The 25,876-nt window shown below is 48.7% G+C and overlaps 1 protein-coding gene across 10 annotated transcripts in view; it reads left to right on the top strand.

Annotated features, from left to right (window-relative positions):
- The first annotated feature begins 372 nt into the window (after positions 1-372).
- The window catches only part of DYRK1A (dual specificity tyrosine phosphorylation regulated kinase 1A), a 145,420-nt gene continuing 119,916 nt past the window's right edge, over positions 373-25,876 (top strand). For 3 of the 10 annotated variants that reach the window (XM_070071825.1, XM_008274878.4, XM_070071824.1), the window contains exon 1: positions 373-1,181. The gene's annotated coding sequence lies outside the window, so the exon portion shown is untranslated. Of the gene's footprint in view, positions 1,182-1,711; positions 1,787-1,862; positions 1,929-2,503; positions 2,628-25,876 lie in introns of those variants that run through there. The other 7 variants (XM_051833625.2, XM_051833623.2, XM_070071822.1 and 4 more) reach the window with 6 other exon arrangements.

Genomic DNA, 25,876 nt, shown 5'->3' with positions numbered 1-25,876 from the left:
CCCGGCGATCTTGTCCTATTCTGTCTCGGTTACTTAGATGTGCATTATGCAAGCTTCCTCCATTGCTAGCAATGAAAACTTGACTCGGGAATAACTTAGTGGTCAAGGTGGCACTTGCTCAAGTGTCCGGCAGCAGTGAAACCTTGGCGGATGGGCTGGAGTGGGGAGAAGGCAGGAGAGCAGGTGGAGGGAGGAAGGGGTTGTCTTCCAGGTGGAAGTTTGAGCTTGGGAAGCACTGGGTGACAACCTCTTTCATGAATAGGGACACTGTTGGCCACTTCCTCTTCCTTAGATGCGAAGCTGTATGCAGACCTCAATTACATTAGGAGGGCAAGTTTGAAAACACCAGCAATCCAGAACTTTTATTTTTTTTAACCAGTCATGAGAATCAGTCTGAAGCTAACCACTTGCCTAATTTTTTTTTTTTTTTTGCCAAATTTATTTAAGGTCTGGTCTGATTACTTCAGGGCCTTTGCTCATTTGAATGATCGCCTTAATATATCAGTGCTGTACCTGCAGACTGTGGGAGGGGAATTCTGCTGGAAATTTACACAGGCTGGAGGCTTTCATTGGGATTTCTCCTCTTACACCTGTGTCGTCTGTCAGATTGTGTCTGTGGCTAGTCTGTGAAGAGACTGAGCCCAAGACCCCGACACGGACACTACCTGCACACGGCAAAGTCAGGCTTAGAAATCAACCACCAGATTAGCGACTTTCGCTGCGTGCAAGCCCGGACGAACGCTGATTAAACACCATTACCTGGGGGGGCGGGGGTGGCACAGCAGACAATTCCCAGCACGCCCAGCATGGGGAGGGGTCCACGGGCTAATGCACCAGGAGCCGGATGTTAGGGAAGGGCTCCGGCCGCGGGCAGCGCAGGACGGGCTCGGCACCCACGCGGGGTCTGCAGTGGGAGGGGGCGCGCCGGCCCGGAGGCTCGGACGTGGGTCCCACGTGGCAGGGCCCGGCCGCGCGTCAGCCGCAGGGGCACCCCGGATGCGGCCGCGGCGCCCGGGATTCCTGGGATGTCTGAGGCGCGCGGGCGGCCTCCTCCCCGCCCCCGCCGCGGCCTCCGTGGGCATTTTCCGGCGAGGGGGGCCGCGAGCCCTTCCGAGAACGGCTCCTCCGCGCGGCCGTGCGCGGCCGGCGCGCTCCCCGGGAATGCAGGCGGCCGCACCGCGGTGAGAGCCCTCGGGCCCGGGCGCGCGGGGGTGGGCTTCCCGGCTTCCCGCCCGGCGGCGGCCCCGGCGCCCCGGCCCCTCTCCGCGCCCCCCCACCCCGCCCCGCGGCCGCGCGCGCCCCTCCCCCCGGCGCGGGCGGGGCTGCGGGCGCCCGACGCGGAAGCGCGGGAGGCCGCGCGCGCTCCCGGGGCCGCAGTCGGCGCGGGCGCGGCGGGCGCGGGGCGGGGCGAGGCGGCCGGGGAGGCGGCGGGCGCTCGCGCACGGGCCCGGCCGCCGCCTCGCCCCCTTCCCCTTCCCTCCCTCGGCCCGGCCGTCCCCCTCCGCACCCCTCCCCCGAGCGAATCACGCGCCCTCCTCTGACACTCGTAGCGGGCCCGAGCTCCGAATTTATCCTTCACGTGACCTGAGGGGGGTTGGGTGGTTGGCTGGGGACCGAGGGGGAGCAGGAAAGGAGGGAACGAAGTCTGCCGTTTCCCGGGCAACAAGCCCCGCCCGCCGGCTTGGGGCCGGGGGGGCGGGCGGAGGACGTCAGCACGTCAGCCGGGGTTTTGCGTTTTGATTGACAGTTGCCATAGCGACCGGGTCGGTCCGTCGCCATTTTGTTGGTTGGTTTTTTTTTAAACCCTTTCGCTTCCCGCCCGAATAATAATAAAAAGCCCCATTGGAGTGAGGCGGGGGTGGCGGCGGCAACCGCGGCGGGGGGATCCGGGGAGACTGCTGCCGTCGCTGCTGCTGATCGCGGCCCAGGTCGGGCTCGGGGAGCGGACACCCCGAGCGGGGGGTGCGGGCGCCGCCGCCGCTGCCGCCGCCGCTTCTGCTGCTGCTGTTCCTGCTGCTGCTGGTGGTGCCGCTGCCGCCGCCGGCCAGCGAGCGAGCGAGCGGGCGGGCGGGCGGGACCGGTGTGAGTGTGCGAGTGTGTGTGTGCGAGCGAGCGGGCGTGCGTGCGTGTGCGAGTGTCTGTCTGTCTGTGCGGGCGCTCGGGGGCGGGCGGTTCGGGCGCTCCTGGCGGAGAAGCCGCCGCCGCCGCCGCCGCCGCCGCCGCTCGGGCCCGGCGCTCCTCGCTGCGCAGGTTTGGAGCGCGCGCCATTTTGTGCGATTTACAAAATCCTCCTCGGGAAGAAGCCGCCGGCAGCGGCCGCCACTCGGCGCCCGGCCTCGCCGCCGCCGCCGCCGCCCTCCGCGCGGCCCCGCCGCCGGGACTCGGGGCCCGGGGACTGCGGTATTTGCCGGGGAGGGGGCTGTCGCCGCCCCGGCCCCCGGCGCCGCCGGACCCGCGAGCGCGAGAGACTGAGGAGGCTGCGGCGCGGCCAGGAGCCGGCCGCGCCGGGGGCGGCGAGAGGCGGCCGGGGCGGCGCTGGCTGCGGAGGCCGCGGCGGGAGCGCGGCGCGGGAGCCCGAGGCTGAGACTCACCGGAGGGAGCGGCGCGAGCGCCCCGCCATCGTCCCGGTGAGTGTCCGGCCCGGCCCGGCGCTCGGCTCCGCCGGGCCCGGCGGAGGGAGGGACCTGCCATTTTAGGAGGAGGCGCCGCGGGGCCCGGGGCCGGCCGCCGGGGGAGGGAGCCCGCAGCCGGGTCCCGGCGGGGCGGCGGGTGCGCGCGGAGGGAAAGTTGCGGAGGGTGGGAGCGGGGGCCGCGGCCTCCCGGGAGCCGGGCCTTCTCTGGTCGCCGGGGCGGAGGGAGGAGGCTGTGTTCCTCCTCCTCCTCCTCCTCTTCCTCCTCATCCTCTTCCCCCAGCTCCTCCCTCGTCCCTCCTCTAGGTCCCCACCAGTGTGGGAGCCGCCGGGGTTCTTCGCAAGGACAATGCACGGGTTAAGGGAAGCGGGGCCGCGCCGGGCGCCGGCGAAGGTCGGGGCCCGCTGGCTCGGCGGCCCTCGGGGGTCCGCGCCGGGTGGGGGTGGGGCGGGGGACGCGGCGTGCTCGGAAGTTGGGGCCGGAGTGCGGGGGAGCGGTGACCTGCTTAAGCCGCCGCGGAGACGCGAATTAAAATTGATACCTGTGTATTGCTACAAAACTTCGCGAGTCTATTTATAGGCACAGACCCGCCGAGGCTTCGCAGGCACCGGGGCCGCCGACTGTCTGAGCATTCGGCGAAGGCCTCCCCCCGCCCCCTCCAGCCTGAAACAGTTAAAAATGGCAAAATTAGTGAGTCAGTGGTTGCCTGTGCCTTTCGCCCGTCCCTGGATCCTAGGACTCCCATACTGCAGGTGCAGCGCTGGAATGCCAGCACCGTTTGCTTCTGGAATTCCGCCCCGACGGTCGGAAGAGACCCCCGTCTGCATTGTTTTCCGCATGTAGAGATTAGGGCAGATGGTGGCTGGCACTCCTCTCACGGCTTTGGGGATATTTTACCCCGTGTGCTGCCGGTAGGAGGTGTTAACCCATTTTACAGATGGGCACATTGAGCCCGGAGAGCGGGCAGTGACTCCTCCAAGGTCACACAGCTGGGGCTCCCGGAGCCAGGGGGCTGGCTAGGTTCTAACTAGCAAATTTCGGAACGACTTGCGTGCAGTGACTCAGGGTTCGATTCTAAGAGACTGTGTCTGTCCACTTACGGTTTCTGGCATGGGATTAACTTTGTAGTTTGCAGAAGTGGAGATGCAAAGCGGAGGTGAGCCTCTTTAATGAGACTTGCCAGCCCTCTCTCCCTGAAGAAAACCAGGCAGTCGATTTTTGAATGGAAGGAATTAATATTCCTTGGTGCTTCTTAGTCTTCACACTTAATTTTAATTATAGACATCCTTAAAGTGTTATGAGTCATAAAGTTTTGTGTAGTTATTTTCAGTCATTTTTCCCTTTGAATATTTAGATTTCTTCTGTACCTCATACATGTGCAAAGTGTTTAATAATGAATACACTTGGTACTTTGATTTCGAGGTATTTTAGTAATTCAGTGGAATTACCTTTAGCCTTTTTTTTTTAAAAAAAATTTATTCATTTGCTTTAAGAGGATATACTCCTTTCAGATAGGTAATAAATCTGAAGCTAGAGCTAAAATTTGGCACGCCAAGGTTTTAAACTGAAGAGGATTGTTTCAGAGAAACGGTGGTTTAAGGAAGAAGTTTATTTGGTTATAGTCGAGCTGTTTCATGTACGTATGACTTAGGCCTGCCTGGAGTACTCCGGGGCTTTGGGCGCATTTGTCTTGGCATAGCAGTGGTGTTTATGGTAGCTGTCCAAATTGATCTAGACTTCAAACCTTGCCAGAAAGTTAAGGACTCCTGTCAGTGTCTGCACCACGTTCCCTTGCAAAACGGGGCGTAAGCAGGGTCTGTGTGCTTGGGAGAGGCCTAGGCCAGCAGTTAATGACTGTGAGAGGAGGGGTCGCCACTGTGCACTTAGGGTGGGTATTGAAGAAATTTTAGATTTGGAGAAATAGGCTCAAATGAATGAGTCATTGGTAAGAGTGAGAGGAATCTAGTGAGATCGTACTCTTAGAAAGTTGAGATTTCACGACATTTTAGTGGTACCCATTAGAAACTTAACCAGCATGAAAAATTACTGTGTACTGGAAACTGAAACATGAATGTCAGCCCAATTTTTTAGAGGCTGTAACATTCAAGATAAATGAAAATATTCTGCTTTAGTGCAATATCTTGTTTGGCATTGTGGACAGTAAATAAAGACCCTTGAAAATTATTTCCTCTGTATTTTCTGATACCTACCACTTAGTTTTATTTATGGAAAGTTATTGTGTATTGTGTTCATGACTTAACTACGTAGGGCTGGGGAGTGTTTAAAGAACTTGGGTTTTCATAGTATTTTGAATATTTAGCTACAAAGGCAGAGTTGAAGGTAACTTATTACAAACATTGCTACAAGGACCTTTGGCATGCGTTTCGTCTTGTAACCATGCAGAGAGAATGCTGGTTTGTATTGCATTTTGACTGTTACTTGAAAACCATGTTTGGTTTTTTAAAATTATTATGCTGTCATATAACTTCATCTATAAGTACTTAAGTGTTTTTTTTTTAATTATTCCATTTATTTGAAAGGCAAAGTTATAGAGAGGCAGAGGGAGAGAGAGAGAGGAGACAGAGGAGAGAGAGAGAGAGAGAGAGAGAGGAGACAGAGACAGAGTCTGCTGGTTCACTCCCCGATGGCCGCAGCGCTGATCTGAAGCCAGGATCCAGAGCTTCTTCCGGGTCTCCCACGCAAGTGCAGGGGCCCAAGGACTTGGGCCATCTTCTACTGCTTTCCCAGGCCATAGTAGAGAGCTGGATCAGAAGTGGAGCAGCTGGGACTCAAACCAGCGCCCATACGGGATGTCAGCACTGCAGGCAGTGGCTTTGAAAAAGAAATATCTTAGAAGTTTAGTTTGCCCAGAAGTGTTTTCATGTACATGTTTATGATTGGCAGGTATCTAGCTAAGGGAAGAAAATTTGGATAGAAGTACTTGCATCAGGGGTAGGAAGGGAATAGTCTTTTACATGACATGAAAAGTAAGAGTAGTGGAAGAGGGGCGTAACTTGTGACCTTGTTGGTATCAGTAATTAGGTTTGTGTCAGTTTATTTTGCTTTGGCCTTAGCTTTCTCCTAACGGGAGAGCTTTCATATTTCCTGTGCTCACCTGTCAGTCCTCCCTCCTCCCTGATACCCCTTCCTCCCCTACCCCCAGGAAAACCTAACCATCCAAACCTATCAAGACCCCAGAACTTCATGGAGTCTTTAATCAAAAACTTGGCACTTTGTTCCCCAAATTATTATTAGTCTTATATAATATCTTACAGTCTTTTATAGAATTCTTGAGTAACTTAAACTGTGGACTAAGAGTGTTTTATTTCCTGGTGAGTGTTTTGGTAATTTTACTTCCATAAACAGTTGTCTTTTTGATTTGGAAGTAAAGATATTACTTGAAACTTGTCAAGACATGGTCGCCTGAAACTTGATCCTAACACAGTGGCCTTGTCAGAAGTGAGTTGTGCGCCTGTGTAGTAAGTAGCACTTAACGTGTACCGAGTGGCTGTGCCTTCTAACAGACTCCTCAGCACATGTTATCTTGGCCATTGGGCAATCAGTAGTTTGATGGTAATTCATAGCCCAAACTTTGCACAAATTTTGGTTAAAAATTTGGGGGAGTTAAGGTTTGTGTTTACTTACATGTAAAAACCCAGCAAATAATTTTTAAATTACCTAAAATTTCTCCTCCGTTTTCTTTCCATGAGGAAATCTTTTGAAGTCTTTCCCTTTGTCCCCTCTGTTTTGTTCAACTAGAATGAAAAAGTCCAGCCCAGGAAGTCAAGAGGCCTTAGGTTCACGTTTTGGTGTAGGAAAGAAACAGTGACTGGGAAACACTGCATCGGGTAAACCAGCTGACTGTTGTTGAAAAGTTGATGCTTTTGCTTTCAAGTCCTATTGACAGGCTCCATTATGAGTTAACATTTCTTAGTAGAGGTAGTACCTTAACACTGAACACTGAAGTGGTTCCTTGTGGGCCAGCTTTTTGCTAAATATAGAACCATTTTGGATTCTTGTCAATTAGTTCTACCACAGCTATGTGCTGTCTGTTCAAGGAGGTTTTTTTTAATATTGTTAAAACTAAGTTTTGGCAAAGTATATGCATACATGTTATGTGTATTTTTTCTGTTTGAGGACACATGCTCAGTGAGTACTGGTTTAAAATGTGTCTCGGTACTCTTGCCTGCCGATGAATTATTTTGAGTTTAATTTCCCCATAATTGAAATACTGTTTATTTTTTGGAGGGCCTAGTGAACACGAGAGGAAACTGATTTTCAGAATCATTTTTGTTTTAAGTAATAGCTCATTAAGTAATCTTAGAATTTTTCCAAGTTATGAAATTTCCAATAAAGTTTTTTTTTTTTTTTTTAAATTATGGGCATTTGTGGTTAAGGTTTGCATCTTGGCACACGGGTTTGGGTAGAAGATGCTCTAGCTGTGACACCTGTCCAGAGACTGCTGGCTGTCTCGTTATGGGTAGCAGGTGAGGCAGCATGGTCCCATGGGAAGATCTTTGCCTGGGAGTTGGTGAGCTGAGCATCCCGGGCCAGGCAGATCTGTGTGCCCCGAGCTTCTGCCGCTCAGTGGCTGTGTCAGCAGCAGACTGGCGGGTGGGAGCCACGCAAGGGTCCTTGTAAAGACTGAGAAAACGCGTGCACACTTCTTCGTAGCCTCTTCTCGCCTTTCGCTTCCCTGCTGTCCATTTATGCTCATCCTAGGGTCTCGGGGAGGCCTTCCTCAAGCCCCAGTCCAGGTGAGGTTCCTTGGCCATGCATTCTTCTTGGCCAAGAAAGGCCCTCTGCCTTTTTCTAATTATATATTACTCACTTGATGTCTGTCTCTTCCTGTCCGTTAGATTGTAAGGTCTGTTTGGACAGCAGTCCATGTTGATTATGGCTGTGACTCAGTGTCTGGCACACACCCAGTAACAGAGATTGAGGGGACTTGAGAAAGTTTGTGGAGAATAGAACTGAAGTGTTTATTTTAGTGCAAAAAGTTTTTGAAATTCACACACAATGCTTTGATAACATTCACTTCCCGTTAGCTACTTGTAGACCCATCCCATACATGGAGTTGATGAGTTGGGGAACCTGCGTGTTGAATCCTGCCTGGTTAACTCCATGATCTTCGGCAAAACAGCTTCTCTACTCGTCAGTATCCTATAAGCCAAATGTGGTTAGCACCAGTTAGCTTGCTCAGGATTTTGAGCACATAAAATGAGATACTATAATGAGATTCTTTTTAAGAGTGTAAAATGCCATATTAGTTGGAGCTGGTACAATGGTAGTAATCTCAGTTGTGGGGTTTCTATAGGAGGTTTTATTGTGACAAAAAAGGCATTTAGAGTTTTAGCTTTTCTGAGTTGATCAGTAGTGATTGCTTACTTAGTATTTCTTAATAATTTTTTTTTGACAGGCAGAGTTAGACAGTTGGCAGAGATTAATTTAAACTTTCTCTGTGCATTAGTTAGGATGCGGATGGGACTTATGTCTGACTAAATGCAGTGGCTTCCGTGGGAAGTTTATTTTTCCGTCATAAAACAACAGGATAGGTGCTCTAAGGCTGCTGTGCGGCTCCGTGACACAGGGACACTTGGTTCTCTCCTGTGCTTGAGGAGATGCCGTGTTCCTCAGCGTGAGGCTGCGCCCCAACACAGCGACGGTCCGGGAATAGGGTACGGGAAGGCACACCCCTTTCCATTAAAGACAGATCTGGAATGGGCATACGTGACTTCTGTTTATATCCTATTGGCTAGAACTTAGTTGTGTGCTATATTTAGCTGCAAAGGAGGCTGAGACTGTGGTCTTTGGCAGGGCGGCTCTTTGTTTCTACTGAAGAATGGAGAATGATGAAAAATACTGCCAGTCACACTTTCAAATGTTTTTGAAGAAACTTCCAGAAACACACTTTGAAATGACAGCTAATTGCACTAATTAATAAATCTTGTTTTCTATATTTGGTTGTTAATCTTTTGAACTATAAAGTACAAATTCAAATAGATCATCTGTTATGTAATATATGTATGTGTATATTTATGGTTAGAAAAATGTAGCTTATGCTTTCAGTATTGCATAATAACATTTTCTGATACTTTTCTGGTATAACACGATTGCTGTGATCATATCCTTTGTAAACAGTATTTGCAACCTTCAGCTTTTAGGTCATTGTTACTAGCCCACTGGACGGTGCTGTGTGTTCTTGCTCCTGTCTTCAGCAAGCAGTGCTAGAATAACCCTTGGATCTTGTCAGAATTTCAGTAAATGCTTGAGTTACTGAACATTGTAAGAAGTATGGTAGCCATGATGCTTGAAATAACTTGCTGTCCAGTATCTTTCTCTGTAGTTTCTGTGGCTTTTTTTTTTTTTAATTATTTTTTGAGAGAGATGGGGATGAAGGGGGTGAAGGAAGACAGAATCAAAGAGTCAGTCACTCCCCAGATGCCCACAACAGCTGGAAGATGTGGGGGCTGCGGAAGCGACACTGGGAACTCAGTCTGGGTCTTGATTTCACCAGTGCCTCCCACGGTTTGCAACAGCGGGGAGCTGGAGTCAGGATCCAGGGCTGGGAATTGAACCTGGGTGTGGTGGTGTGGGACATGGGTGCTCCAGCCATACATGGGCGTTAAGTAATTTCCAGGCCCAAATTGTGGGTTTGAAAAAAGAGGCAGAGAGTGGATTCCTTTGAACTCAAATGTTAAGTCTAGAGAGGACTTGGGAAAACTCTTCTGGAGAACGTGTCAGGTTACATGGTTCTCGGGCTGGCTCTTTTCTTCTCTGGGTTGGAGTGATGCTCTGGAGCTGGCGTTCCTGGTGAGGACTCCAGGCAGCTCCTCGGCGGTGGAGCATTTGAGAGGCACTGAAGGGAATGGATGCAGATAGCTGAGTGAGTGACCAGTGCCGCAGAATAAATTGGGTGCATATGGGACGGCGCTGTGGCGTCATGAGTTAAGCCACCTGCGATGCCAGCATCCCATACGGGCGCCATTCAAGACCCGGCTGCTCCACTTCCAATCTAGCTCCCCGCTAATGTGCCTGGAAAAGCAATGGAAGGTGGCCCCTGCACCGATGTGGGAGACCTGGACGAAGCTCCTGGCTCCTGGCATTTGGCTTCAGCCTGCCACAGCCCTACCTGTTGTGGACATCTGGGGAGTGAACCAGCAGCTGGAAGATCTTTCTTTCTAACTTTGCTTTTCAGGTAAATAAAATATAACCTTTAATAAAAAAAAAACAAAGAATAAGTAGTGTGGCACAGGGCTTAAGCCAACGCTTGCCATATTGGCATCCCGTATTGGAGTGCCAGTTCCAGTCCTGAGTCTGGGTTGCTTTGCTTCTGATCCAGCTCCCTGCTGACTTACCTAGGAAGGTGATGAGTGATGGCCCTAGTGCTTGGGTCCCTGCCGTCCGTGCTGGAGACCTGGATGGGGTTCTGGGATCCTGGTTTGGCTTGGCCTATCTTGGCCCTTGTCGCCATTTGGGGAGTGAAAAGATCTCTTTTTCTCTCTGTCTCTCTCTGTTTCTTTGTCACTCTGCCTTTTAAGCAAATAAATCTTAAAAAAAAAATCGGCTGGAATTAGTTTTTTTTTAAATAAAGATTTTACTATATTTGAGAGGTAGAATTACCTACAGTGAGAGGGAGAGACAGAGAGAAAGGTCTTCCTTCTGTTGGTTCAGTCCCTAGGTGGCCGCAACAGCCAGAGCTACACTGATCCGAAGCTAGGAGCCAGATGCCTCCTCCTGGTCTCCCACATGGGTGCAGGGGCCCAAGCACTTGGGCCATCTTCCACTGCTTTCCTAGGCTATAGCAGAGAGCTGGATCAGGTGTGGAGCAGCCGGGACTCAAACAGGCACCTAATGGGATGCCGGCACCACAGGCAGAGGATTAACCTACTGCGCCACAGTGCTGGCCCCTAGTATTAGTTTTCATGACTCTTGGTTCTTTGAAAAAGTATAGGGGACAAGGAGTTCTGGGTGCACTGGGATTTTGTATGGATAGATGTCATTCTAGATTACACTGCATTTTATGTATGAGCTCCTTCCTCATGAATGGTTGGCTCACTCAGCTGTCCTTTTTAGTCCTGTAGAAAAAGTGTGATTGAGTGCAATGAATACTTAAAGGTAATGTTAGTATCAGTACTATAGTGGGCAGTATGTATATCAGCATTAAGGTAGATGGATAGGTAAGTATTTTATTTGACATATTTAGAAGGCATACAAAAATAGGTCTTGTCCCCAAATTGTTACGTCCCTTTTCATCTGATTGGTCACAGTTTTCCTGGTTGAAATTCATTCCATGAGATGAAGGTAAGATCTGGATTCCCTAATTTAAAATGGAAATATTTCTAGGGGGACATTATTTACTTGTTGCTTGCTTAACACTTTTTTTTATCAATTAGCTGGTTGTCATTTTAAAAGTTGTAGATTAGCACTTTCATGTTGTAGATTAGCATTTAGCATGTTTGGAAAACATGTCCGGGAGCTTGGCACCTGTGCCCTTTGCTGAGGAGCGTGAAGGGTGTGTTGGAGAAGTTTCGGCTTGCGAGAGTCATGGGGAGGTTCCTGGGAGGCTTCTCCGATGGCCAGAGGTTGGTCTGCTCTACGTCTTCATGGCTTCCTGTTGCTGAGTGTTGGTGTTGCACTGTGGATCATTCTGCCTCCATTCCATTGGTCTTAACTGCTGGGCTAGAGGGACTGTCTCTGAGTGTTGGGTAGTTGTTTTTTTTTTAATCACTTGGTTGGGCTTCCTGATAGAGCAGTCCTAACACATACAATGTATAATTTTGATCACCTAGGACATTCCAGTTTTAAAGATGGACCAGTATTTATACTCACAGTTTACACAAAAGTCGGCTCCTCCTCCCTTCTCATGTTCCATAGCTAATAGCTCTTGAGTTTTCCTACCAGGAATTTTCTCTACATATTCATGCACAATTATATATACTTGCATATATTTTATATGTAATATGGATTGTTAAAAATGTGTTTAGTATAGTCCCTTTTGCTTTCTGTGTAAGTACATAGACATTGGGGAAGATGTGTTTATGTACACAATATCTCTGCATTTAGCAAATAAAATAAATAGATTCACACTACACAGTTTCACAACCTTAGCTTACTACCTTGCCTGCTTTGGAAATATTTGTTTTTAATCAATTGGTAGAACTTCCCTTGTTTTTTAAAATTTATCTGACAGGTAGAGCGATAGCGTACTCCCTTCTTCAGTTTACTTCCCAGATGTCTGGGACTGGGCTGAGGCATAGTCAGGAGCAAGGAACTGCATAGGTGGCAGGGACCCACCCAGTGGGCAGGCCACCACCTTCTGTCTCCCAGCGTCTTCAGTGCCAGGGAGCACTGGAAGCCAGAGTCAGGTGTTGAACCCAGGCACATGGATACAGGACACAAGACGCAGGTTTCTTTTCTTTTTAAGATTTACTTTTTACTTGAAAGGCAGAGTTACAAAGAGAGGGAGAGAAAGGGGGATCTTCCATCCACTGGTTCACCCCCCAAATGGATGCAACTGCTGAAGGTAGGCCAATCTGAAGCCAGGAGCCAGGAGTTTCATCCCATTCTCCCCTATGGGTGCAGAGGCCCAAGCTCTTGGGTCATCTTCTATTCTTCCACTTTTTTCCCAGGCCATCAGCAAGGAGCTGGATCAGAAGTGGAGCAGCCGGGGACTCAAACTGGTGCCCATATGGGATGCCAGTGCCACAGTAGCTTTAAACTGGCTGTGCCATGGTGTGGGCCCCAGGACTTGGGTTTCTTAACCACTAGGTTAGATGCACACCCCCTCCACCTCCATTTTTTTTTTTTTTTAAGATGTATTTATTTGAAAGGCAGAGTTACAGAGAGGCAGAGGCGGAGTGGGAAGGGAGGGAGAGGTCTTCCATCCCTGGTTCATTCTCCAAATGGCTACCGAGTGTGGAACTGGGCTGATCTGAATCCAGGAGCTTCTCCCACAGGAGTGCAGGGGCCCAAGGACTTTGGCCATCTTCTGCTTTCCCAGGCCACAGCACAGACCTGGATCGGAAGTGGAGCAGCCAGGACTTGAACCAGTGCCCATATGGGATGCTGGAGCTTCAGGCTGGGGCTTTACTCAGTATGCCACAACGCTGGCCTGCTCTTTTGCATTTTAAAGGATTTATTTTCATCTATTTGAAGGGCAGAGTGACAGAGACAGAGAGATCTTCCATCTGTTGTTTGACTCTCCAAATGCCTGCAATAGCCAGGCCAAAGGCAGGAGCCAGGAATTCCCCCCCAGGTCTCCTGGGAGTGGCAGGACTGCAAGTACTTGAGCCATCTTCTGCTGCCTCCGCGGATACATGGGGTCGCTGGGACTTGAATTGGCGCTGTGCTGTGGGATGAGGGTGTCACAAGCAGCGGCTTAACTTGCTGCAACTCAACACTTCCTGTTTTTGATCTTTTATTTTATTTTTATTTTTTTAAAGCAGATCCGAAGCCAGGAGCCAGGAGCTTCCTCCTGGTCTCTCACGTGGGTGCAGGGGCCCAAGGACTTGGACCAGCTTCTACTGCTTTCCCAAAGAGCTGGATCAGAAATGGAGCATCTGGGACTCGAACCAGCGCCCATTTGGGATGCTGGCACTGCAGGCAGTGGCTTTACCCGCTACACCACAGTGCTGGCTCCTTATTTTATTTTTTTAAAGATTTTATTTGAGAGGAAGAGTTACAGAGAGAGGGAGAGACAGAGAGAAAGGTCTTCTATTCTTTGGTTCACTCCCCAAATGGCCACAACGGCCAGAGCTGAGCTGATTTGAAGCCAGGAGCCTCCTCCGAGTCTCCCATGTGGGTGCAGGGGCCCAAGCACTTGGACCATCTTCTGCTGCTGTTCCTGACCATTAGCAGAGAGCTGGATTGGAAGTGGAGCAGCTGGGACTAGAACCGGCACCCACATGGGATGCTGGCACTGCAGGCGGAGGCCACAGTGCCGGGCTGTTTTTGATCTTTTAAAACAATGCTGCAGTGTTCTTCTTGTGCATATAGTTGTATTCTGTGAGTAGTTAGCTATGGAATATATGTTTATAAGAAAAACTCTTTTAATTTATGGCCGAGTTTGAGCCTTGTCAGTTGAACTATAACCCTTATATTTTGAATAATGAAATACTCAGATTTTGGTCAAATGTACAGTTAAAATATTTTGTGAATTTCCTTTCTTTGTTTCTTCTTGGATGAATAAACACTGCTGATCAATTATAAATGCCTACAGGGAAGGGCACTCTTCATTTGAGTTTCCTTTGATAAGATGAGTCAGGGCAGGAGAGAGTTTTGATTGGGGTGGGCGTTGTGACACAGCAGGTTACGCTGCTGCCTGGGATGCCTGCCTCCCACAGTGGAGTGCCTGGTTTCAGTCCTGGTCCTGCTCTCCATCCCAGCTTCCTGCTAATGTACATACTGAGAGGCAGCAGGTGATGCCTCCGGCCTGAGGGCCCAGCCGTCCGTGTGGGAGACTCGGAGGTTTGGGCTCTGGCTTCAGCCTGGTGAGCCCCAGCTGTTGCAGGCATTCAGAGAGTGAACCAGCACATGGAAGACACTTCTTTCTCTCTCCCTCTCCCTCCCTCCCTCTCTCAAATAAATAAAATGAAACGTGTGAATACCCCACATTTTTGACTACAAAAGTAAGATTAGGTTACCTGTGATTGCAGGGTTGAGATGGGTGCCTGATGGTTGCCAGCATGTTAGGGGATCAGCATGTGAGGAGCTAGCAGAGCACAGTGAGGGAAGACAGTTTTGGGGGTTTGAGCCTGCACCGTGGAGGAAATGGGACTGGATCTTGATCTGGAGGAGTGGACAGTGGCTTTACCTGGGGACTGGACATCATCTGGAGGAGGTGATGTGGGCAGCCTATGGTGGTCGAGGTGAGGGTGACAGTGTCACATGCCTGCGTGAAAGAGACGTGGTCGTGCCTGTGCTGGGTGTGCTTGGGAAGGGTTGGGGACTATTGTCGTGGGAGATGAGAGTGGTGAGATTGCAGTATCGCAGGGAATTTGAGTTTGGGGTGATTGCGGTTGGTCAGTAGGGGAACCATGACAGCTCTGTGAGCACTGTGGGGGGAGTCCGGAGGGCAAGAGCATTCTAGGTGTTGTCAGTGTGAGTGAGTCCTAGGAAGTGGTGAGAAGTAGAGGACAGATGGAGAACACCTTAAAAACTCTTCGGTATACTTAAGTATACTTTGATTTTCAGCGGAACAAAGCGGACACTTCTGGATTTGAGCAGCATTGTGGTCAGATTTTTGGTGGTGGAGGGGAGGAGAACTAAACTGTGGTGGCCTGTAGTGGCGTATGTTTTCTGCTGAGGACCTGAAGGACGGTTAAACTGAAATGGAAGTATTGCAGTTTACGCCTGCCCTCAGGCACAGGTGGGAATACTTTGCGGCACCATTAGGGGTGAGTTAGCCAGTGGGACAGTGGGAGAAGGCAGTGTTTGAAGCCGTGCATCTGGCAAGGGAGAGATAGTTGCAGATTCACAGTTTGGAAAATGTGGAGGAGATGAGCACGGAGCAGTGGGACTTCTGAGTGCCCTGCTACTAACCTGAGTCTCCCAGTCCGCTGAGCTTTACACGTGTCCTGACGGGAAAGCTGATAATCTAAAAAGCATGGTTGTCGGGGGTGATAGAACTATTTGTTGAGCCCATCTAGTGCCGAACATGGCTGCAGAGCCAGGGCATCGGTTCCGGGACAAAGGCTGCCACTGACTTTGCCATCATGGAAGTTATGTTTTGGTAGGAGAATCGTTAATAATAGTCTTGGAGTAGGCTAAGCACTCAGTCTAGAAGAGACAAGTTGAATTTTCATTAGCTGGAATATAGACTCAATAAAGTTGAATCATTTCTGATGTTGCTTTTTGAAGGTTAAGAATTTTTGGTCTTATTTCAGAGTCCTTTTGAAAGTGAAAATTTTGAGTTAAAAGTTTATTTGGATATAAGTAGGACTCCAGTCTTTAAGGCAAATACTGTCCATTTCTGATTTGATCATTTTCCCATGAAAAGACCTGTCACTGTGGTGACTTGTACTTTATATCAGATGTGTTTCCCTATTGAGAGACACCTCTTTGGTATTACAGATTGTCTTGTAAAATTTTTTCAGAACAGCAGTGGTTAAAAGCTAGTGGGGGCTGGCGCCGCGGCTCACTAGGCTAATCCTCCGCCTTGCAGCACCGGCACACCGGGTTCTAGTCCCGGTCGGGGTGCTGGATTCTGTCCTGATTGCCCCTCTTCCAGGCCAGCTCTCTGCTGTGGCCAGGGAGTGCAGTGGAGGATGGCCCAAGTGCTTGGGCCCTGTACCCCATGGGAGACCAGGATAAGTACCTGGCTCCTGCCATTGGATCAGCTCGGTGCGCCAGCCGGGGCGGCCATTGGAGGGTGAACCAATGGCAAAAGGAAGACCTTTCTCTCTCTCTCTCTCTCTCTCACTGTCCACTCTGCCTGTCAAAAAAAAAAAAAAAAAAAAAAAAAAAGGCAAAACAAAACCAAAACACAAAAGCTAGTGGGATCTCATTGAGTATTTTATAATTTATTTTTTGCATTTCCTTATCATGGTTGCATGGTACAGTTTAACACCAGAAAAGCTAGAATGCGTCGTTTTAGGAGTCGGCCTGAAGACTCATGGTTACTCAGCAGTATTAGTCAGTCATGCAGAGGGGAGACTGTTGTTTGCTGCATGAGGCAGCAGTACAGCCCTGTTAAGGATGTGGGTGCACAGGAGTCATGGGATGAAGAGAGTCAACTGAATGGGCGGAAGTGGATGAGGGATTTGAGCAAATACATGAGGACTTCAAAAGGTTTGTGGGAAGTGGGATTAAAAGTTCCTTTTGGTGCAAACAATTTTGAAATTGATGGATAGTTTTTTTTGTTTACATTGGTTTGTATTTATTTATGTTTACTTGGAAGGCAGAGAGAAATAAATTTTCTGTGCACTGGTTCACTCCCCAAATGCGCACAACAAGCAGGGCTGGGGCAGGCTGACGTCAGGAGCCTGGCACTCAGTCTGGGTCTCACGTGGGGCTGGCAGGGACGCGGGGACTAGAGGCGTCACTTGCTTCTGCTCAGGGTGCGCATGAGCAGAGAGTGGGGCTGGGAGCAGCTGAAACGTGAACCCAGGCTCTCCAGTGTGGGATGTGGGCACCCGAGTGCTGGCTTCATGCTGTGCCACACTGCCTGCTCCCATGTGCATGTTCCATAAGCTTTGCAGAAAAGATTTGTTTAGTTGTGTATTTGAATGGCAGAGTGGCACAGAGAGCATGGGCGATTGGCCCATCTTCCATCTGCTGGTTCACTCCCCAGATGGCTGCGATGCCCTGGGCCTGGCCACGCTGAAGCCAGGGGCTTGAAACGCCTCCTCCAGGTCTCCCACATGGGTGGCAGGGTCCTAAGTACTTGGGCCTGCTGCTGCCTTCCCAAGTGCATTAATGGGGAGCTGGGGTGGGAAGTGGAACGACCAAGACGGAACCAGCGCTCCTGTATGCGATGGTTGTGTCCCAAGCAGAGGCTTAACCCACTGCCTCAACAACACTGCCCCTTCCCCTCCCCACCATGGTCTTTCTGGAAGCTCCTTGTAGAGTATTGTGACCTGCAGACCTCCCTACCTGAGTGACCGGCTGCAGCCCGCAGTGTTGTCTCACAGGTCTCTGGGTCATGTGACTGCGTGTGGCTGCGTGGACTCCCGTTCTTGGCCATGTTCTTTCTTGGCTTGGAATCATCACCTCTTTTGAGTTACCTTTCTTTGTCAGTTCAGATACCCTTTTTTTTTTTTTGACAGGCAGAGTGGACAGTGAGAGAGAGACAGAGAGAAAGGTTTTCCTTTGCCATTGGTTCACCCTCCAATGGCCACCGCGGCCAGCGCGCTGCGGCCGGCGCACCGCGCTGATCCGATGGCAGGAGCCAGGTGCTTGTCCTGGTCTCCCATGGGGTGCAGGGCCCAAGCACTTGGGCCATCCTCCACTGCACTCCCGGGCCACAGCAGAGAGCTAGCCTGGAAGAGGAGCAACCGGGACAGAATCCGGCACCCCGACCGGGACTAGAACCCGGTGTGCCGGTGCCGCTAAGCGGAGGATTAGCCTAGTGAGCCGCGGCGCCGCAGATATCCTTTTGACAGCTCTCAGTTCTGATGGTCTCTTGTCTCCTGTCTGTTGGTCACAGTCACCAGTTCAGTTTTCAGTGCTTATTTGATGAGGCCTTGCAGAGATGGGGCAGTGGCATTTGCTCCCTCAGCAGTCTCAGGGCTTGTCAGGGTGCTTTTCACATGGTGAGCACTAAACGAACACTTGTTGAAGGAATCGGTGAACTAAATATTTGATCTTTACTATAAAGCTGGTCTCAAGGACCAAAGAACTACAGCAGGGGGAGGCTGCATTTGGTGTGAGAGATGAATGGTGAATATAGAAAGCCTTGAGAAAAAAAAAAGAAAAGGTGACGCTTTTTGAAAATAGAATTGGGAAGGTCTGTGGAGTTAGGAGAAAAATGGTTTCTTCCTGCGCTAACTTGACAAATGCATGTGGCACCTACTAAGTTTTAGGAGCTAGATATCTGGGAGTGTGCAGTGGGGAAATGGTGCCTTCTCTATTAAAGGAGTAGTCAGTGACCTACTGAAATCAGTACAGTGCTTACTGGAGAGCAGTCAGCCTGGATGTGCTTCATTCTTGCTGGCCAACAGTAAATTCATTCAAGAATTACAATGGGAATGCAGATCCAGTGCCTCTGGTAGTTTTGAGTGCACACTTAAAATAAGCTCCAGCTTTGATTTAATTTAAAAAGTGACAAGAAAGCTCTTTTGGCTTCAAATTCTGCTTCAGGTTTGGAGAATGAGTCAAGATGGTTGAAGGAAAGTTTATTGTGTGGACAGGTTATAAAAGAATGAGTCTAGTAGTTAGAAAATTCCTGAAGCTGTTGATTGTGTCAGGTGAATGAGCTTTTTAAAAGTTTATAAGAAATTTATACCGTAAATTTGTAACCTTTCTCAATGACTAGTTTTTCTAGCAAATATTTGCATTCATATGATTTATTAAAAGTCTGCTCTCTCTGTTTGGTCATGTGGTAGGCTCTTGGGACATAGTTGTTAATCAGATGACTACGTGGTCCCTGCCCTTGGTAAGCTTTTCCACATGGTCAGAGTGCACTGGAAAGAAACCTAAGGGAAGTGTGGCTTGGATGAATGGATCTCTCGCTACTTGTCTGTTCTTGAACTTGGTTTTGATGGCAACAGGCAACATTTTAGACTACTTTAAGCTAAATGTTGCTTTATCTGTTTACAATACATATGTATGGGTAACATTTGTAATACCAAGGTAAAACAAAAACTTCAACCTCTAGGGCAGTTATTATTTTTTTAATGATTATTTTTTTGAAAGCCAGAGTTACACTGAGCAAGAAGCAGAGCCAGAGGCAGAGAGAGAGAGAGAGAGAGAGAGAGAGAGAGAGGTCTTCCACCTGCTGCTTCCACTCCCCAGTTGGCCCAACGGCCTGAGCTGCGCCTATCTGAAGCCAGGAGCCAGGAACTTCCTCCAGGTCTTCCCACGTGGGTGCAGGGCCTCAAGGACTTGGGCCATCTTCTTCTGCTTTCCCAAGCAGGGAGCAGAGAGCTGGATTAGAAGTGGAGCAGCCAGGACCCAAACTGGCACCCATATGGGATGCCGGCACTGCAGGTGGTGGCCTCACCTGCTAAGCCACAGCGCCAGCCCCTTAGGGCAGTTATGTTTTAAAAGAAGTGTTCATAGAAGTTTCAGTTTTGTCTCTTAAAAAATAGGCTACTATTTAATCATCACGGAAGCTAATATTAGCAGATATTAACCGTTACCTGCTATAGGTCAACCACTGTGCACAGTCGTTATTAGTAACTTGGTATTTTTTGCAGTCCTACAAGGTGGTTGATGTTTCTGTTTAAGTTAGAAAAGTAAGATGCAGGGAAGTACATGTGCTTTCTTCCTAGTAGGGGGCATGTGCTGCCTCCAGATTATAAAGCCCAGTGAGCAGTGAAGTGCCCTGAGGTTAAACATTGGGAGAAAGGAAAGAAAAACGTGAAACTTCTGTAATCCATTCGTTGAAGACATGGATAAAAGTTCAAGCATGCTGGGATTGATGCCTTGTGCTAATGGTTCTTTAGTCTTTTGGATGATAAACAAGAAAATCTGATACCTTGCTTTTGTGGAATTCTTTACCACATGGCCAGGAGGTAGAGAGTTGTTTGCATTATGAAAGCCAGTTGCTCACTTTCCCTGTCTTTTGCAGTTAGCATGCAGTCATGTGACCTGGGGCGCCCACTCCTGAGTACACCTGACTTCATCAGAAGTCAGTGATTTGCAGAAGCAGGCAGAGCTTTGTAGGATCTGTGTCTGTGGTACAAGGGAGGCAGTTGGCAGCTCCCTCTGCTTTCCAGAGGCAGCAGTGACAAGAGTGTTCAGTTGCAACATTTAGTTCTTGGGGTCAGTGCTGTCAGTGCAAGCCGCAGTGACTGAATCTTGTGTTGTCTTCATTGGACCAGATTGTGGTTTGGATTTTGGGTGCTCTTTACTACGTAGCTTTCCAACCTGGTCCCACTGAAGTTTTATGAGTCGCCTAATATACTTCAATAACTTCCTTTTTGACTTAGACAAAGCCAGAGCTACATTTTGTTTGCAGTTTAGACAGTGGTAGTTAAGATTATAGACAATTCAGGTTTGCTTGCATCTAGATTGGAATTTATTAATGAGAAGAGTTTATATATTAAGTGAAATATCTAAAAAACAGCTTATTTATTGATTTAATTGACTTGCTGAATTTCAATGCCTGTTGTAGGCCAAACAGGTTCTAGGTGTTGAGGATACAGGAGGGACAAGATAGGCAAGAGCCCTGCAGTCCCAGAGCTTCCATTGTAGGATGTGGGATAAGAAAGCAAGCAGCGTAGTTTCAGAAAGTGATGAATGTCAAGAAAGTGAGGATGGACTAATGTGATTGGACTAATGTGATTGATTAGTGGGGTGTGTGTGTGTGTGTCTGTATGTTTACAAGTTGTGTCTTACACGACATTTAGTTTGTATTTTAGTGTCAGAAATCATGACTTCTCCTTTTCACTGTGAGGTGGTAGCATTCTGAATTTGCCCTCCCACCATAAACATGTGGAAGACTGGACAGAACACGCGGAATCCCTGTTTTTGGATACTGAATGACTAGCACAGGACTGTGTTCCCTGACAGATCTTGGTGTCCAGTTTCTGTTGGAAAGCAGGGAGGAGGATCCCAAACAGAGCCACGTTGGAGCAGAGACTGATATTGTGGGGGAGACCAAGAGGTTCTTCTTCTTTTTTTTTTTTTAAGATTTATTTATTTACTTGAAAGTCAGAGTTACACCGAGAAGGAGAGGCAAAGAGAGAGGGAGGGAGGGAGGGAGGGAGGGAGGTCTTCAGTCTTCCATCTGCTGGTTCATTCCCCAGATGGCCACAGTGGCCACAGCTGGGTTGATCTGGAGCCAGGAGCCAGGATCCAGGAACTTCTTCCACGCGGGTGCAGGGGCCCAAGTCCTTGGGCCTCTTCTGTTTTCCCAGGCCATAGCAGAGAGCTGGATTGGAAGTGGAGCAGCTGGGACTCGAACTAGTGCCCGCATGGGATGCCAACACTGCAGGCGGTGGCTTTACCCGCTACGCCACAGAGGCAGCCCCGGCCAAGAGGTTCTAAAGTGAGGAGTATAGCTCCGGAGAGAAAGGAGCTGTGTGGAGAAGGAATCCCATGTATCTTGCTTACTGGTATTTGACTGAGTACCAATGTACACATGTCTTAGGTGGAGTTTCATAAAGGAGCGAATTCTGGGGAAGCTATAAGCAGAACAGTTCTCAAGGAGCTTATTTGATTATTTTACAGTCAGAGTAGAAAGATGTCATTAAATGCAGGACCATTGAGACACCAGAAGGGTTAAACAAGTCCTTAAGTAAAGGCCACTCCAGGTCTGTCTGGAAATGTAGAAGGAAGCCTTAAAGGAAACAAACTAATGGGAAAGGAATGTAATTGCCAGTCGTTACAGTGTCTAGCACTCTGAAAAATAGCATTGCCACACTCCACAATGGAAATGTCCAACATCCAGTGAAAGGATACTAAATAAATAATAAACAGGTCAATGTGACTCATAATTGGAGATCCGTCAATTGAAGCCAATCTAGAACTGACATAGATACCAGCGTTAATAGACAAGAACATTATTATAGTTGTATATTTTAAAAAAGAGACATACAAGGTATAAAAAAGACCTGGATCAAATTTTCAGTGGTGAAAGCTATGACATAAAAAACTGGATTTGGCCGGCGCCGCGGCTGAACAGGCTAATCCTCCGCCTACCGGTGCCGGCACACCGGGTTCTAGTCCCGGTCGGGGCGCCGGATTCTGTCCCGGTTGCTCCTCTTCCAGGCCAGCTCTCTGTTGTGGCCCGGGAGTGCAGTGGAGGATGGCCCAAGTGCTTGGGCCCTGCACCCCATGGGAGACCAGGAGAAGCACCTGGCTCCTGCCTTTGGATCAGCGTGGTGCGCCGGCTGTAGTGCGCCGGCCGTGGTGGCCATTGGAGGGTGAACCAATGGCAAAGGAAGACCTTTCTCTCTTTCTCTCTCTCTCTCTCTCTCTGTCCACTCTGTCAAAAAAAAAAAAAAAAAAAAAAAAAAAAAAAAAAAAACAACAACAACAACAGCTGGATAGTATTAGTGGCAGATTAGACATAATAAAAGAAAAGCTTAGTGAACTTGAAGACATTGAAAGTTAAATAGAAATAAATGGTAGAGATGATGGGATTTAGTAGACAAGGTTGTTAAAACTGGTGTTATTAAAATGTAGGGTTAGTTGGGGTTAATGTTGACATTTTGGTGTAACAGTTTTGCTGAAGAGTGATTGTCACTACAACCTGAAGTTGGCTTCATGTGTAGAGTAGTTTCAGATAACTCAGCAAAACAACAGTGTATGATGGAGGAATTTCATTGTGTAACAGTGTATTTATCTCTTGTTTCATAACACAAAATTAGTGGCTTAAAACACACACATGTATTTATTACGCCAGTTTCTGTGGGTGAGGTGTCTGGGCACAGTTTAGCCGAATCCTCTGCTTTAGAATGTTAGAAGGCTGTGAAGATGTTGTTCAGAGCGGTGGTGTGATCTGAGAGTTTACTGGGAAACGTCTCTGAAGCTCACGGTCCTTAGGCTGTCAGACTGAGAGCCCCTTTGCGGGTACCTCCCCTCAGTTCTGCCCTACAGATAATCGCTTACCTCAGCTCTTAGCTGCTGCTTTGATACACTGCTCTGTTTCTTAATCAGATGCTTGCTATGTGCTTGATACTTGGTTGCGAATATTGAGACCCTTCCCTAAGGTGGCTTCAAATAAAGGGCTGTAACTCAGAATGGGAGTCTAAGGTAGAATGAGCTCATGGACAGATTGAGTTGGTGGCATAATAATGTCTCCAGGGCCTCAGGTTTTACATCTCCCTCTTGGTCGCTCAGATTAATGACCTGGCTGCTGCGTTGGCAGGAGTTGTATTCATATCCAGTGTTGTCCATAGCTTGATAAGAATGGAAACTTGACCTGGCCTTTTTTGGCAGACTTAACTCCTGGGTAAAATGCCTGTTTCTAAAACACCAAGAAAGAGATGGGATTCCATTTAGACCAGTTAGGTCTCCTCCTGGGACTGGGCACCGTTTCCCCAGCACCTGCTTGAGTGGGGGTGGGTGTGCAGGTGGGTTCTGCAGGGAGTGAGCTGCTGTCACGGAGGAACACCCGCAGTTTGGAGGCTGAGTGGGACTGATTCTACTTCAGAATTTGAAGACATTACTGACTTCTTGTTAAGATAGGTGCATATTTAACTAAGCTACCTGTGTCATATTTTTCTTCTACACATTATAGTTACAATGTTTTTTTTTGGTAACTCAATATCCAGTACCTAACTGTGACTCTGTAAATCTTTTTCACAATAAGCCAAATTTCATACTATGACTTTATTTTTCTCCTGGTACAGTTTTGTTTTTCCTAGAATTAGCAATTGTCTTATGTTTCATTTGCTTTGCTTTCTAGGTACTTGTGACTAAGTTTTCCCCAATTCCCTCTCAGTACAGTTTTGTGTAATCAGACATATCAGATGATTGGTTGTCCTCCTCTCTGCCCCCTCCCTCAGGCTGCCGGTCTGAAATTCTAGTTCTCCAGGCCCAATAGGATTCCTTTCACCTAGCTCCAGTAGGTATAGGTGTGTTCCTGTCTCTCTGGCCTTTGTATTTTCTGTTTTTTATCCATCTTTTTGCTGGAGCACATCTTTATTTCCTGAGCTGTGGGTCTTTGGGCTAGTGGTTAAGCTGTCTGGTTGGGGTGCCTGTGTCACCTGTGGGAGTGTTAAGGGTTCAGTGGCTGATTCTGGCTCCTGATTCCAGCTTTCTGCAGGTATGGTCCTTAGGGGAGGCAGCGTAGTGGTTTAGGTACAGGGCAGACTTGCATTGTGCTCCTGGCTGCCCACCAAGCCGGCCCATACAGGCATTTAGGGACTGAACCAGAAGATGGAGAGTGTTCTCTCATCTCTCTCTCTCTTGGTGTGTCTTGCTTTCTCTGTCTCTCATGTAAAAAAGAAAAATTGTGTAGTAGGTAAAGCCGCCGCCTGCATTACTGGCATTCCATATTCGGGTCCTGGCTGCGCCACTTCCCATCCAGCTCTCTGCTGTGGCCAGGGAAACCAGTTCCCTGCTAATATGCCTGGTAAAGTAGTGGAAGATGGCCCATGTCCTTGGGTCCCTGCACCCACTTGGGAGCCCGGGAAGAAGCTCCTGGCTCCTGGCTTCAGGCTTCAGGCTTCAGATAGGCCCAGCTCTGGCCATAGCAGCCGTCTGGGGAGTGAACCAGTGGATGAAGGACCTCTCTCTCTGACTCTTTCTCGCTTTCTCTTTTTCTCTTTCTCTCTTTCTGCCTTTCCTTCTCTCTCTGTAACTTTTGACTTTCAAATAAATAAATATATCTTTAAAATAATAAAAAAATTATTTGCTTGAGAGGCAGAGTTACAGACAGAGGGAGAGTCAGTCCTTTGTGTTTCCTGTTACTTGGTGGTAGCGTCTGGATGCTTGAGAAAGATGCTGCTTCTGTGTTTTTTCGGTTGGGGGTAGTGAGGGGGGAGAAATATTATAGGTAGTATATTTTCATTCAGGGACACAAAATGTGTGTGATGTTACAGCCACTAGGCGATGCATAGATGCAGAATTCATTAGGAGTTTTGGGTATGACCCTGTCTCTTCCCTCCTCTCTCTGGGGGTAAGATCTCCACTTTCTCTGTTCTGGAGTTGTGCAGTGATGTGTCTTGGCATAGGTGTTTTCTTGGGTTTGGACCTGTCCTTTCACTTTGGAGACAAAACTCCTTTAATTCTGGAAATTTTCTTACTGAATTTACTAAATGATTCCTTCTCTCTTCTCTGCTTAAGTGACATGTAGTTATTTGGAATATTTTCTGTGTTTCTTTTTAAAAATCTCTGGGAGATATTCTTCTGCTTTTATCTTCTGTTAGGATATCTTTTTGTGTTAAGATTGCTCATTTTCCCCCCACTAGCATTTAGTTTTTACTTCATAGATAGGTCCATTTTATCTCTCCAGCTGTACTTATAATATAGCTAAATTCCCTTTTTTCTCCCCTTCGTACATTATCTGAATTTCCTCTGGAATTATGTTTTCTGCATGCTTTGGTTTCTTTTCTTTTTCTTTCCCCCTACCCTTTGTCCTTCCCCTCCCTTCCGTTTCCTTTCATTTGAAAGGTAAAGAGACAGAGAAGGTCTTCCATGCACTGGTTCACCCCCAAAATTCCTGCAGCGGCCAGGGCTGGGCCAGGCTGAAGCAGGGACTCACTCTGGGTCTCCCACTTGGGTGTCAGGGACCCAACTACTTGAGCCACCACCTGCAGCCTCGGAGTGTGCTTGAGTGAGATGTTGGGTCAGACGAACAGCCAGGGCCGGAACCTAGGCGCTGTGATTCGGGATGCAGGCGTCCTAAGCAGGGACTACGCTGCTGCACAAATGCCCACCCCCGGTTTCTGTCTTTGACGTTGGCAGCTTCCTGAAGTAACTTGGGTCATGTAAGGTGGCTTGTAGTTAGGAGAAAGGTGTGATAAAGCCAGTGGAATTCCTGTGTGGAGATGAGGCTTGTTCACTGGTCTGGTGGGTGATTGAGGGACCGTGAATAGGAGTAAACGGAGGGTCTCATTGCAGGGCTTGTAGTGTCTCGCCTTCAGGTCGCAGCTCGGCGGGCAGGGAGTGTGCCTGTTGGTGATGCTCC

This window comes from Oryctolagus cuniculus, chromosome 4 (assembly GCF_964237555.1).
Source record: "Oryctolagus cuniculus chromosome 4, mOryCun1.1, whole genome shotgun sequence".
Lineage (NCBI taxonomy): Eukaryota > Metazoa > Chordata > Mammalia > Lagomorpha > Leporidae > Oryctolagus > Oryctolagus cuniculus.
Note: the sequence above shows the minus strand (reverse complement) of the source record. Positions and strands in the feature narration are given on the sequence as shown.